Source organism: Ptychodera flava (assembly GCF_041260155.1).
Source record: "Ptychodera flava strain L36383 chromosome 3 unlocalized genomic scaffold, AS_Pfla_20210202 Scaffold_26__1_contigs__length_13983176_pilon, whole genome shotgun sequence".
In the NCBI taxonomy this organism is placed as follows: Eukaryota; Metazoa; Hemichordata; class Enteropneusta; family Ptychoderidae; genus Ptychodera; species Ptychodera flava.
In genome coordinates, this window is record NW_027248280.1 from 5626999 (window position 1) to 5642722 (window position 15724).

The following is a 15724-nucleotide window of genomic DNA, read 5'->3' on the forward strand; positions in this document are numbered from 1 at the left end:
TGAGCTTATCATATAATTTAAAAGGTGATATAGTATTAAATGCTGAACTATAGTCAATTAAAGCCTACAATAATTTGGAATTTTCTTATCCAGAAACTGAGAAACTTTGAAAAGTGCCCAAGATACAGCATCATCAACCGATCTATTTGTTCTGTAGGCGAACTGATATGGATCTAAAGATGCGGAATATTCGACTGAATGTATTTTCTAACAATGGTTTCTAGACATTTCATAACAGTAGATGTAAGAGCTATTGGACGATAATCATTTAAGCAAGTAACTGGAGTGCGTTTTGGTACAGGAATATGGATCTTTTGAACACATGTGGAACGTGACTCGTTTTCAATAACCAGTTAAATATCACACATAAGATTTCACACAGTTCATCTTTACATGATCGTAACAGGCGAGGACAAATTCCATCTGGACCAGAAGCTTTTCTCACGTTCAATGTACTTAAAGTGCGTCGGAGGTCCCCCAAGCTTACTTCAAACGGAGGAGGTCAGCGATTCACTTGTAACTGGTGGAATGTCAAATATCTGTAAGTTTAACATTTTTCGGCGCGCCCTTTAAAATATCAAACAATATTTTTCAGCATGCCCTTCAGCTGCACGACTTTCATATATCAGATATACATATACATCAGAGATATCTGGATGTTTAATATTTTTCGGCGTGCCCTTCGGGCACAGTAAATTAATATATCAGAGACATATGTCAGAAATATCTTGATGTCTGTAAATTGAAAGTCTGTTTTGCAAAGTGCATTAATCATTATGAAATCTGCAGTTCATATGAAAAGCATGACTTGTTCCTGATACTTTTCTGTTTCCTCTATGAGAAATCAGTATTAAAAGCAACATGCGCGAATATTTCACAATTACATTTTTCTTACAACAGTTCTGAACATCTGGTTATGCATAAAAAGAGTGGAGTTCATTCACAACTCATTCAAAATACTGTAATCAAACTTTTGAATTGGCACTTTTAAGTTCCTATCTTACAACTGACATGACAACAATTTCATAAAACACAGAATGACTGAATGTTTAAAATATACCCCAAAATTATATATATATTATATATATATATATATATATATATATATATATATATATATATATATAGATATATATATATCATATACCCTCAGTAACGCCTAAGTACTGTTTTCTAGTCTTGTTATCAATTTTTACAGTACACACACACACACACACACACACACACACACAATATATATATATATATATATATATATATATAATTATATATAATCTCCCAGTATTCCGAACGAGTGTGACGTCATCGAAGACGAGAGTTCCCCCCACATAGCGGCAGTATCCCTCCGAGCCGGTAGGCGAGGAGGGATACAGCTATGTGGGGGGAACCCTCGTGTTCGATGACGTCACACTCGTTCGGAATAATGGGAGATTATATATTTATCACATTCATGGACCCAATTATTTTCAATTTTGAATAAAATTGGCTTTACAGTACAATATTATGTTGAACTTTATTGTGTCAATGAGACGGATGAAGTTATGCGGTCCCAGCTGATTCAGTACATTGCACCGGCCCACGCCGGCCAGTTTCTACTGAGTAAAACCACAATGCCCACGAAGTTTGAATGGATATAGCTTTCTTTGCATGGATATAGCAGCTGATCAGAGAGAACTGATGAACACAGTGTCGTCATATTCAACATTTTTATTTTAAGGTAAAGTGCGAACGTCAAAAATACTATTTCATAGTGTCAAAATTGAAATGACCATGCGGTTCAAAATCGTGCGTTGATGTAATTGTTATTATGTGCGATCAAACTCAGAAACTGCCGCTTGCCTTACTCATTCAAAATTACAGAAAAATGTGAAACCTTTACTTCGGCATCGAAATAACAATAAAGCTATAATTTAACTGTATATTTCAGAGTTTTTGTCGATTATTATACAACTACGTTGTCAAAATGGAAATTACACGAACAAATGGCCGCTTCTGTCAAAATCGAACGCTCCAATATGTAAACACAGAACGATGCGACAATTCAAGGTTATCTAAACAGAGAAACATGAAACTGCTTTGCAATCATGAATGAAAAAAACACGTCTTTCAACAAGCTGGATTGAGAAATGTTTAAACTTGGTCAACGTTCATTCCTGTGAGCTATCGCTAGTGTCATATATGACTGCCCTTCGTCTTCGTTGTGGCTGCGGAAACCCTGACGACCCAGCGACATTTATTGTAACGTTCACGGTACAGCCCGTCATCGTAGCACCTGTAAACATTCCCGCTGCTGCAGCTGCCAGAGCACATTGCCCAGAACTTGAATTCAAACCGGATTGAACTGGGTAGACGTGACTTGTCGGGATCGTTGACGTATTTTCTGACACAGGACCATGGGGCAGAGCGTTACGAGGAATTGATGAAGCGTTCGGTTGTACTTGTGCGGTTGGTATCGCCAACTGCCGGTCGTTATCAAAGCCCACCAAAATGTCGGACATGAGCTCTTGCTGGGGAAGGGAGTTGACGGCATAGGAATTGATTGACTGAACATTTCGATGACCAGAAAGCTGCATGATTTGGGTTGGTGGGATGCCACTATCGTGGAGCTTTTGGATGGCTGTTTTCCGTGCGCTGTGGTTGGTTTTACGCCCCGGTATACCTGCTCTCTCGGCCATAGTCTGCACGATGTTTTCTAATTTGTTCTTCCCCATTGGCTGTCGCTTATACCAAATATTGCCAATTGGCTTGTAATTGATGGCGAGATAAAAACGTGAGTCGTCTGTACACATTTCAACAGGTCGATGGTCACGATACAGCTTGTAGGTTTCGATCGGACATATGGCTTTGTTGTCAACGGCGAACATCTTGGGCGAATACGGACGATTGATGGCATATTGTCCGGAGCGGGTTTTGTTGTCGCGTTCATTAATTCAACGTACTCTCTGCCCGAAGCTGTAACTTTTAATTTGATATCTCCCCACAGCAATTTCTTGTTTTCATCTGATGCTCGAAATCCCAATAGTTTGGTATTATTCCACCACACTGTAAACATTAGCGATTCTGGTGAATGGTTTCCGAGCACCCCTTTTTCGCGCATCATCAGGATTTCATTGTCCGTCAGGGGTTCGCTGGCACGGGATTTGTTTCCTTTACCTTTTGCTTTCAGATCAGATCGTTTGGCTCGAATCGCCTCCTGAGATTTCGCGAATACTGCATCCCGGCATATGGAAAATTTGTACCCGTTCTCCGATAAAAACCTGTCGATGCCCCGTTGATAAGTTGTCAAAGTGTCCGGTTCATATTCTGTCCCATCGCTTTGTCTCGCTCCAATGAAGAACTTTGACAGGTACAAATCCAAAGTTTCAGGTGACAAATTGAAATTTCGGCATCAAAAACCATCCTCCGTTGCTGCTAGAAACTTCATCAGTTGCCTAACTGCATTATTTGTTGTTTTGATGGTGTTCGATTTGCGCTGGTTGGTTATGAATGCATCAATTTCGCCCTGGGACACGGCAACGTAACGCTCGGTTGACGACATTGCTCACTTTGTCTAAAATTTTAGGGGCAGACGATCGTGTCCTCATTTTCGCGCCATTGAAATATGAAAGATTCGAACAAAAATCGGTGCAAATATTTTCTCATTTTATTTCCTTCTCGATGCTCTTGACCATAGCATTTCCAAATGCTCCACAACCCGCTTCATTTTCCTGTGAGAATTTTTCTGATAAAACAGGTGTTCATTGACAGGTTTAATTAAAGTAGTTCCGACCGTATACCCCTACTTCTGACGTCAGAAGTAGGGGTATACGGAAATTCTGTAAACCGTATTACCATAGTGTGATGTCATACTATAGGAATAACTGGGTCTATGTATGTGATAAATATATTTACATATATACACACACACACAAACACTGAATTATTCAATTTTGTATTCCATCTTTTGTTTAACCTTTGTGTCACTCTGGGGGTCACCCTTTTTTCGAAAGTTGGAATAGGGGGTTCACCCGGTTTTCGAAAGTTGGAAGGGGGGTTAACCCCCGCAGAAGAAACTGACCAGTCCCTAAAGTCAGAGAGAAGAAACCGACAGACGGAGATACAGAGGGGATGACTTACAGAAAGATGATGTAGAGTCCCAACCAGATACAAGTAGGTCGCGTATAAATTCTCCTTGTGCCAAACGCCCTGGTATTCGCCAGAGAGCGCCGCCATCGTTGGCACAGTACTCATAGGCATATAGAGCAGGGGCGACATGCCTTGACATCTTGAAACCACCACCGATATAAAACATTGAATCTGTTGAGCCAAACAAAGAAAATGTGTGAAGCAACAAGATACATTTAGCACCAGAGTCTAAAATAATGTTTCGAAGCAAGATTTCTGCATATGTCGTCAAAAAGAGTCCTCTCGATGAACACAGTAAGTGTTGAAACATTTGCATGAGAAAAACTTTCAAAGTTTTTCTCATGCAAATGTGACGTACATATTTTGTCAGATTGAAAGCTTCACAATTAAAGGTAGTATGCGCCTCGAAATTGAAAGACAAACTTTTGCTAACATTTCCTCAATAAAAACTTTAAACCATTCTCTTTCTACAAAAATCAAGAATAAAATAGGGTCACCGGGCAAACTTTTGCACCATAAAAACAAAGTACCCAACATTTACCGATATGTGAAATTACAAAATGGCCGTCATCCCTGCGTTAATTACATGGGGAAAATATTTTCAATAGTATTTTACATTACTTTATTTATATTTTACATTGTTTTCAAACCACACAGAAGGGAATGAGTCGCTCTGCGAATTACAATAAATGAAAAACTTACCGGGTACACTAGCTGCCCCATAGTGACAGAGAAAGCGCGGCACAATCACGTCACAGTCGCTGGCCTTCCACATACGAGAAGCCCTTGATCAAAGAATACAGGCAAAATGCAAATTTTAGACATTCTCAATACGGGTACTTCGTCGTCGGTTTGACCAGAATACGCAGAAAGTTTCCGTTCTTGAAAAGTCTTTTGGCAAATGAAAGTATCGCTAGAATATTATGGGCCTGTGTGTGAAGTCAAATTGAGTGAAATCGTATCATCAGTAATCGTGTATACAACTTGCAAGTTTATCTTTTAAAAGTAATAGTTTAATTGATACTCTTCATTGCCTGTATTTTAAGGTGGTGCGTTCACTACCTTTTTCTAGCCCTAGGAGTATGGCGAGAGTGCCTGGCTTTAAAATGCAATTAATTAAAATACAAATAATAAAAAACAATTAATTAATTAATTGATTAATTAATTAATTGATGTGACTTTTAATTAAAGAATGCGGTGACAGGCCGTTCCATGTTCGACAGAAGGAAAGAACAACTCAAATCTTTTACCAAATTTTCCTCAATGAAACTTTCGAACATACCAAATCACATAGAAATCAGAGGTCATCGTGCAAATTTTGGTACTGAAAAGCAGATTAGCTGACATTTACCGATATTTGAAATTCAAATATTTGCAAATATTTACGTATTATCTCAGACGACAAACTCAGTTTTAAAGCCCACACTGATTACATTAACTCAAAGTGTCAGTCCAGGATTCATTGCCTTCATAAGCTCTGATCACTCGGTGTCAATTCTGCAATCTTAAAAAAGTTTTATCGCAGTTTTATTGAATCCGTGTTAACATTTTCATTTTTAGGCAGGTTTGGAGGTTTGAGATTGTGTGGCAAAAGCATTCTAGGTAGAATTGTGAATATATGTAGCAAGATTGTTGATGTATGACAGTTAAACCTCGGTGATCTATGTATCCGAATAAAAAATAAGAGAGGACGTTTTCTAATGGCACAGATGAACATTTAGAGCTCAAGTTCAGTGCATGATGATGATATAATGGTTGATTCAACAGATACTTTAGTTTAGCTTACTATGATGATCATTTATGTCACCGAAGGAAACCATGGTCATCATCAATATCATTCCTGTGTCATCTTTTGACCTAATTTCTATCACTCGGCCTCTAGTCTCCTCAAGCAGAATGTCGAATATATCACTTCGGAAACGTAATTACATGCAAGTGGATATTTGACCTTCGACCTTTGTTGGTACGTCTACTTTGCTATGAAGATATCAAATAGTAAAAATGGTTGCTACGTTACCCTAATATGACGCAGTCTTCGTTGCCATGGTTGTTGCTTGGTTCTCCGATATCCCATGCTGATATGCGTATTGGTGAACCATCCGAATGAATGAACACACCTTCCTCTTCTCTGTCATTGGCGTCAATCCAAATATGATACTCTAAATATTGTTTCATGAAAAGAAGGAATGAAGCTATCAGTCCTACGCAAAAATCGACAACCACATGAATCAGGAAAATATGTACATATTACGAGTTAACGATATTTATCGCAAGGAACGGGTACTGCCGTGAAACGTCACGACGGGGAGATTTTCCGACTTGACCTTATCTTTTCTTCTTCGCTGTTTCATTAAACCTACGTGAGCGTCTTGGTACTCCAAGCTTTTCGCCATCTGTTTGTATGATGTCGCCGATTTGAATAAACGATTTTAAATTTCGTATCGTTTACCCAAACAGCATACGAAAGTGCTTTCGCGGAAAGTACCCCTGTGACATTCTTGACGCGGATGAGTTTTTAATCTCCATTCGGCTTGTTTCGTTTAATTTGCCATTTTAAGTTCGGAGCGCTTTGCTGTCAAAACGGCGCGAAAGCGTGTGAATTCAGTGTCTCGGGGGATAAAGAGTCCGTAGTTTTTTAGAGATACCGCTTGACGCTTTTCCGATAGTACAAATACCTGGCTTTAGACTTGGTTCGAGTTTGTCATTTTTGAACGTATGAGCGGGATGAACGCTATGCATTACAGGGGAGTTTCACTCGAAACCCGGTGACTCCGGCAGGAAGTAACCCACCATACTGCGCAGACTCAAATATAACGCCTTCGGTGGCGAGGAAAACTGCCAAATTTCAAGTAAGTACGAAATAGAAGAGACACACAAGAGAAACTGAAGCGATTTGTTTTATTATTGAAAAATCCATTCTAATCAGGCTGATGCTCGCAACCATTTCTCAGTTTGTTAATCGGTATTTCTTTGAACACGACTAAGTCCGTGACAACCGTGATGTTTTTCACGGTGTTCTGCCTCCTCTGATTTATCCTTATCGGATAGACTTAACGTCGCACATTGGACCCGAAGCTGAGCTACTCGGAGTTACCTACATGTAGGTTCCTGCTAAAAATACCTAAACTTGGTTGAAGTCTGTGATTTGTCAAAAGTTTGAGTGGGGTGAATGCGATCATTTGTATGTGAAACGCGTAAGTGGGGTGAACGCTATGAGTGGGAGTGAAAGCTGTACAGGGGAGTTTCTGCCATAATCACAGGTACGGTAGAAACTAACTCACTACTGTGCAGACTCAAAAGTAACGCGTTCAGTCGCTAGGAAAACCTGGCTTGGGCTGCCAAATTCCAAATAGGTTTGTATGAAATACGAGACAACGAAGAGAAACTATTACAAATTATTTTATTTTTTTAAATTCATCGACTTGAACCAAGTCTAGGAAATACCGTACCGTCGTTCCTGACTTGATCGGCGAAAGCGGACCATCTTCAAGTCTATATGTCGATAGAGATACATTTTGTTTTTCAAAAACGGAGAATAGAGCATCGCCGTATTTGCAAACTATTTAAAAAATATATAAAAATGGCAATGCAGAGTGAAACCTTTTCAAAAGTTTTTGAAAATGCTTTTTATGTACACCAAGTTTAGTTCTACTTGTATCCTACTGAAATTATTACTTGCGTGTGCGATCGAGCACATAGCAAACCAAGGCCACGACCAAAAGCTCGGTTGAGCGCTCCCCTATAAGCTTAGCTATCAAGGCCGTGGGCCGCGATCCAATTCTCGACGGCGTAGCAGTCCGTATCGCTTCAGTAGGACCCGGCTACCGTGCTCAGTATGTAGTTGCATTCGCATTGTCACCCGTTTTTCAAGCAGAATTTAGTGTAAGTTAAATCTAACTTTTCTCCGAGCTTTATAAAAGTTTAAAAGCCACTATTGTTGGATGTGAAATTATAAAAAAGGCTGATGTATAACCTCAAGTTATTCACACAGTTTGCAGCCTCATGAAAGGTTGATGCAAAAACATTTCATCGCATTAAAACTGCGGTGCAGCTGTTTTCGTGACCAAAATATATATCCTGTATGTTTTTCTGGAGAGGCCAAATTTCGCTTGGGATGAAAACTTGAAATCGAGTATTTCACTTTCATTAACATTGTGTTTCAGCGTTTCAAGAAGTTAAAGATGAAAAACGTAAAGCTCACCACAAGTAACTATAAACTTGTCAGTGCCGCTTCAAATCTATTTACTGACACACCTTACCGGTGCAAAAATCAAATAAATAGATAAATAAATAGATAAATAGATAAATAAATAGATAAATAGATAAGTAAAACGTGGTAATGTTTATCGGTCCGTACAAAAGAGGGGCATACATAAATACATACATTCACACTTACAAAGCATGAATTGCAAAATATGTGCAATGCAATTAAGGGTGTGCGTCCATTCGTCCGTCCATTCACGCAGATATCTAAGAGATGCCTGGAGTGATTTTATTCAAACTTGGTACAATGATAACTTGATATGTCATACATATGCATGTCAATTTGTTTGTGATACGATCCAATATGGCCGCCGTGCGGCCATTTTGTTACGATTTTTTCATGTACGGAGCTATTACACTCAAACATGTTTCAACCCATTTATTCAAAGTTTGTACACTGTCATTGACTTATGTCATACATATGCATATTGATTTTTTAGACGGTAAGATCAAATATGGCTGCATGGTGGCCATTTTGTCTTGATTTTTTCATATATAGAGCCATAAATCAGACATATTTCCACCAGTACTATCATTTATAGTTGGTACAAGGACATTGACCTATGTCATACATATGCACATATTAATAAGTTAGGGTTAGGGTTAGGGTTAAGGTTAGGGTTAGTGTTAGGCTTAGGTTAGGGTTAGGGCTAGATTTAGACTTATTCACTCCCTCTATATATTGAGACTCAATATATAGAGGGAGTGATCAATAAGTCTAACCCTAACCCTAACCCTAACTTAAGCCTAACCCTAACCCTAACCCTAACCCTAACTTAAGCCTAACCCTAACCCTAACCCTAACCCTAACTTAAGCCTAACCTAACCCCAACCATCGGAAATACATATCAACAAACAAACAAACAAACAAACAAACAAATAAATAAATAAATAAATAAATAAACAAATAAATAAATAAATAAACTGCTCTTTATTGACAAATATTAACAAAACAGCTTTTCGCTGATATTTTATTAAAAATAACAAACACAAACACATACACACAAACAAACAGACACAAATAAACAACAAGCACGAGTCCCCTGTGATTGAGCCCCATCTTTATTGCAGTCACAGGCCCACGGAACGTTTCGTAGATCGTCGTCGGATGGGAAGTGACTGACACTGTGAGGCTGAAGCCCGAACCTCGGTACTGTATAAGAATATTATACAGTACCGAGGTTCGGTCTTCGGCCTCACAGTGTCAGTCACTTCCCATCCGACGACGATCTACGAAACATTCCGTGGGCCTGTGATTGCAGTATCCTAATTAATTAAAGTACCCATGAACAAGTGGAGACTGTGTCATCAACGATGACTTGTTTTACTTGTTTTGATATTCTATTTTATAACAAGTACACAGCCGTGTTAAACTTTTAATTAATTGTATTGTCACTCACCGTTCGGAATTCTATCTAAAACGTACGATAGTATAGCATTCATAGTTTGTACATCCGGGAACCTTGGCATATGGCCACCTATACTTAAGTGAGGCTACCCACAATTCCCCTTGTTTTGTTCACTCAGACATTTTTTGCTAAAGGCTTTTTCAATTTTATCAGTTTCTTAACGATTTGTAACTTACAATTTAAGTTCAGGATTATTTGTTAAGACTATGTTCCAAAATTATTGATTATGTTTAAAATTCAAGAGTAAATTGAATGAGAAGTTGATGTTTGGAGGTGCTAAAAATTGCACACTTGTCAAGATAAAGTTATCAGCAACTAAGACGGTCTCATCATACCACCTGTCAGACATGCAAATTTCCTTTGTTACGAACATTAAAAAAAAATCAATACCCTTTCTTTTGCCAACACAGATGCAACTTATTCCCTTAGTTCCCTTGAAAATATTGTGTATGGCTGTCAAAAATCTATGTCGACAAAGTTACAAAATTGCTATCTCCTCCGCGGAAAAGGGTTGATCTTCTCATTATTCACAGTGAGAAATCAGAAATTATGATGATCAGAACTATGTTGCCAAAATTTGAAATATGAACCGAGTTGTTCTGTGTACAGAAGAAATTTGCTTCAGTTCAGTGAGTGATCTCCGTGTGTACAGATCATGGAGGATTGTGGGTAGCCTCACTTACTGTGTACCAGGGATATCCTTTTGTAGAGGTGTACTATGCTGCTACGTGGATGGACGCCAAAGCAATGTTTGAAATTTCAAACATTGCTTTGGCGTCCATCCACGTAGCAGCATAGTACACCTCTACAAAAGGATATCCCTGGTATTCTCCATCTGGCACTGAAAGATTAATCAGTCCGGGTTATGTCCATATAGAGGATAGAAGGGAAGAGCCAATGGCAGACCGTATATGTAATTAATTTCAGGTAAGAACCAATCACGTACTGTATATGTACAAGGGTCAAAGGTTACGTTGGTTCACTTTGAAATGTTATGTTCTGATCGCGATATGACCTGACAGATCTACCGATCGAGTGAGACTGTTGGCTACCCTGAAGTATCTTAGCTCCAGTCGATTGGCGACGTTCTACAGTGTTAAAATTGTAAGATTTCTTCAGGAATAGTTTGCTGAGTTTCTTTACCCTTGACTATATTCGACAACGTAAAGAGTTATTGGACGTTTTTCCTTCTCTTTTCCAGCTTTTGGTTAACTTCTCGGCGATTGATCCGGCGCGCTTCGCTCCCAGCGAAGGGTTAATCGTACCGGGAAATGCATGGTGATCGAAAAAATTGTGCTCCATCGTGTTCCCATGACCGACTAAAACAGTTGACCCATCTTTGCAAATCTTGAAACATTCTCCATACTGCAGATGGCAAGGTTAAATTGAAATTTGACCAAAATAGGTGATATTTGGCGACAAATAACTTACTGTAGATTTACAAGGGTCAAATGCTGATTTCTAGGAGCCGTACCCGGCCAGGAAATTCATCCAAATAAGTAATTTTCAATGTACTAACCACTTGTGTCGACACACACACACACATATATATCATATATATAATATATATATATATATATATATATATATATATATATATATATATATATATATATATATATATATATATATATATATACACATAAAATATATACAATGTGCTCTCCCGGTTATCACCATAATGGCTTTTATGGCAATCTCTGATATTATATATATATATATATATATATATATATATATATATATATATATATATATTATATATATATATATATATATATATATATATATATATTATATATATCAGAGATGTTTAATATTTTTGGTGCGCCCTCAGGGCGCTGTATTTGAATATATCAGAGATATATGTCAGAAATAGCTTGATATCTGTAAATTGACAGTCAGTTTTGCAAAATGGACTTATCATTATGAAATCTGCAGTTTATATGAATGCTCTGACAACTTTCTGATACTTTTCTGTTTCTTCTGTGAGAATTCAGTTATAGAACGCAACATGCACTAATCACTAAATGCACTTTATCAGTTCTGGAGATCTGGTTATGATAAAAAGTGTGGGATACATTCACAGCTCATTCAAAATACTGTATTCAAACTTTAGAATTGACACTTTTAAGGTCCAATCTTACAACTAACATGCCAACTACCTTTTATTTTACCTTTGTCGTGCACAGGGGGGTCACCCTGTTTTCAAAAGTTGGAATAGGGAGGCCAGCCACTTTTTGACACCAGCAAAAATAATCCACCGCTGCCCCTCCCCCCATGCCGAAGAAACTGACCGGTCCCTAACATTTCTTGTCGAAGGTCAATGACTTTTAATACCATAACTCTAGTCTGAAGAAAGTTTAGGTATAAAAGTAATACGATCACACTATTCTATGTTCCTTGCGTATTGCCAAATATGAGTCATGTGCTCCTTCAGCGAAAGCATTTTCCACAAGGACAAAAATTCGATATCTGCAGCAAGTATGCTGGTATTGTCATTACCGACATTTGCAGATGCACTCTCACACAATGGGTGTAAGTCTGCATTTGTGTTTAAATTTCTCAAGACATTTTCAACGTTTTTGGTCCAACATCTTTTGTGATATTTAATATAAATGGCTCTAGCATCGTTTGGATCTATTGCACCACTGAGTCTGACTTTTAACAAGTCCGATTTTACTTGGTTTACTGCCCTTTGTAGTTTTCCCAAGCATTGAATTGAGAGGACTCAAAGAAAACCTATATTGTTGACAGAAAAAACACATGCTTTTGTCGTATGTACTAGCTTATTGTCTAGTGAAAGCAACTTTAGGTTCAGATGAACCAACACTTTCCATGGTAGATGAGGTTTAAAGTTGCTTTACCTAATAATACAGAGCTATCATCGTGCCTTAATGCTTTTTCATAGCACAATTTTGCTCTCTGGAGTAGACCTCTGTGGCAAGTATTTGCATAGCATTCCCTATGCCAGCTAGCACCACAAGCTCGAAGGGAAAAAGAATCATCATCTCTGAGTCTTGAACTTATTTCTGGAAAGACACCATCACCAAATTCACTTCTCTGGTGAACAAACTCTACACTGTGTCATATGCAGTGGAAATTGACACAAGCTCGCCACTTGCTTCCTGACGTATCAGGCATAAAGAGAACATTCTGAAACATACTTTAAGTCTGTTTCAGAACGTCCTCTTTTCGGAGGAATGGTATGTTTTTCCATACTGAAAATTTTGACAAAGTTATTTGCATGCAATATGATGTCAGTTATGTGAAATATATGTGAAACGCAACCACTAAATGTCGACTATTCCGTGACGTTAAAATATCGAGTAAATATCCTTTGGATAACGGTTTCTGAGAAACTACTAACACCGTCTTTGACTTCTCTTGTAGTCTTTAACCCTAAATAACCTATGGACTAAACCTGTGTCTCAATAAAGGATCAACCTATTGTTAATGTATCATTTTTCGTACTCCATATCAATGTTCTAACAATGGGTGTCTTGGTTAGTACAACATTGTGCGTACTGGAGTTAATTTTCAAAAGACACAGGTAATAGCCTATATTTCTCAGTGCAGAGGCTTAGTTTTGATAAACGGCTTCTACATGTAGCCTATGTTTAGTAACAAGTCTCTAATCCCTGCTATTGTTACTAAGGAAACATCCAAATCGTTTTACATGACTTGGAGAGAAATGCGAGGAAAAGGGATGAGTAGTAAAGTAAACGTGGGCAACTGGGATGAAGTAAGAATTTTACACCCCATTTTATTCATTTATCTACATGAAGCGAAGGAAAAATTAACCATCCATGTAACTAAAGTATAACCCTGACCTATATATGAACTCACGCACGCGCAGCAGTGCATTGTCCTGAACTAAGCGGGAAATTCCCTGCTGAGCATGTTTATACATGTACGGGAAATTCCGTGTGAGTCATCACCATCAAACTAGCCTATATAAAGGACCCCCGTTGTCAGTCCGGCCGGCCGGTCGCGGAGTCTAGCTGATGTGAATTTTTTCTACTGCATGACTGAGGTCTGAATTTCCGGTAGGTTTTTTTCTGAACTCGGAGTTCCTATCGGTGCGAACTTGTTCACCCGATAGATAAAATTTTAGTAATTTCCTCTGAACTTAAAATATGACGAAAGACCATTACTTCAAACAAAATGAGTCGTTTCAGATGAATGGTACTGATATCTAAAGTGTTCACTCTTTTATCTTTACGTACAAATGTAGTTCCTAAGTCGTTCTCTATTCTATCCCACCAACAAAACATTCAATACTCATTTCCCCTCCCCGATCTTTATCAATACTTATGATAATATCACAAGTTGTTCTGTTATCTGTTTTCATAGCATAATATCCAACCAAATCGTCAAATTCATCTCCAGTAGCTAACTTTACACATCTAATGAGAACTGTACCACGTTGAAGTATTTTCATATTATCAGTCATCTGTTGATTTACAGTCTGTAAAGTGAGAACAGCTGCCTCATCACCGACACTTTTAAGACCCAGTTTCTTTAAAGTTGTGTCCCAAAATAATCTAACTGGAACTCCGCTAGCTGTATACGAGCAATAATTCTCCCCCTCGTTTATCCACCTTCTTAGTGTATTATCTGCCTTCATTATTGTATTAAGAGGACTAATTTTAAGATGAATTGGTATACCAAGAAGTGCAATGTATGGATTCGTAGGAGTAAGCCAACTACGAAAATCTAACAATTTATATTTGTTTACATTGCTATCAAAATAAATCACATTCGGAGTTCCTGGTGGTTCAGCAACACCTCCTGCAATTTCACTATCCAATATATCTAAGATGTTACGCGGCACATTATAAGGCATGAATTTCTGACTAGCCGAATCCCATGTCAGAGCAAAAGGAGTAGAATCATTCGAAGCCTTTGTGGCGTCAATTACAGTTTCATCAATGTCTTTAGTTCGGAAAATTCTACAGCATGTTCGTGGGTGGCGCCGCGGCATTGGCTAAAACGAAATATTTTTCGCGGTCTTTATAACGAAGGACGTAATCCTTATTATGATTAGCAGCCATCTTAGTATTATTGTTAACTTTAACATCACTCAGATCTTCAAGCTCAAGATTTTGCATACGAATTGTACCTAGACCGAAGCCACTTGGATCAGACATACTCCGTAGGGACCTATATACAGTGAAAATTAAAATAATACCTTGTAATATACACAACCATGGCTTCAGCTATAGGAATGACAGTTCTCGGTGCTGTATTAAATGCAACGGCATTCACAGGAGGAAATATTATCGGACAAAAGCTTTCCGGTAATGGTGATGCTCTTATTGAAGAAAAGGTCCGACATGATAAAGCATTAGAAAAATTTGAACATGATCGCAACGTCTGGTCAGAAAAAAGATTACTACAGGCTGATTGGGAAAGAGAAAATCAAGCAAAGGACGCACATGCTGCAGCTGAGTTAAGAGATACAGATGCAGAAATCCTTGAAGAAGCAGAAGCGGTGCAAAGCCGTTCCGAAGGCGAAGCAGTTCAATTCTCAGATTATTATCAACCCAGTCCTGAGCAAAAGAAATATGAGATGATCTATATTGCTGAAGGATTGGCCGTGGGATGGTTTATCTTCCGATAGGGTTACACCGGCCCCGCTTCGGACTACAATAATTCAATACAAAAGCTAATTGGCCAGTTATTGAAATCGATCATGTTCCCATCCTGATCTGTTATCCAGATACGCATTGAATTCATGTAATCTCCCCCTTTTCTCAATGGCATAGAAATTGCTCCGTTTTTAAAATCGTAAGTAACCTTTTCACTTATTTCTCTCGTATCCCGGATGGGAAGTATTTGTAAACAGTTCGATACTTTCCCCTGTATGTATCCTCCGGAGGCACCCGAACCAAATGAAACATAATTTCAGTAACATCGACTAC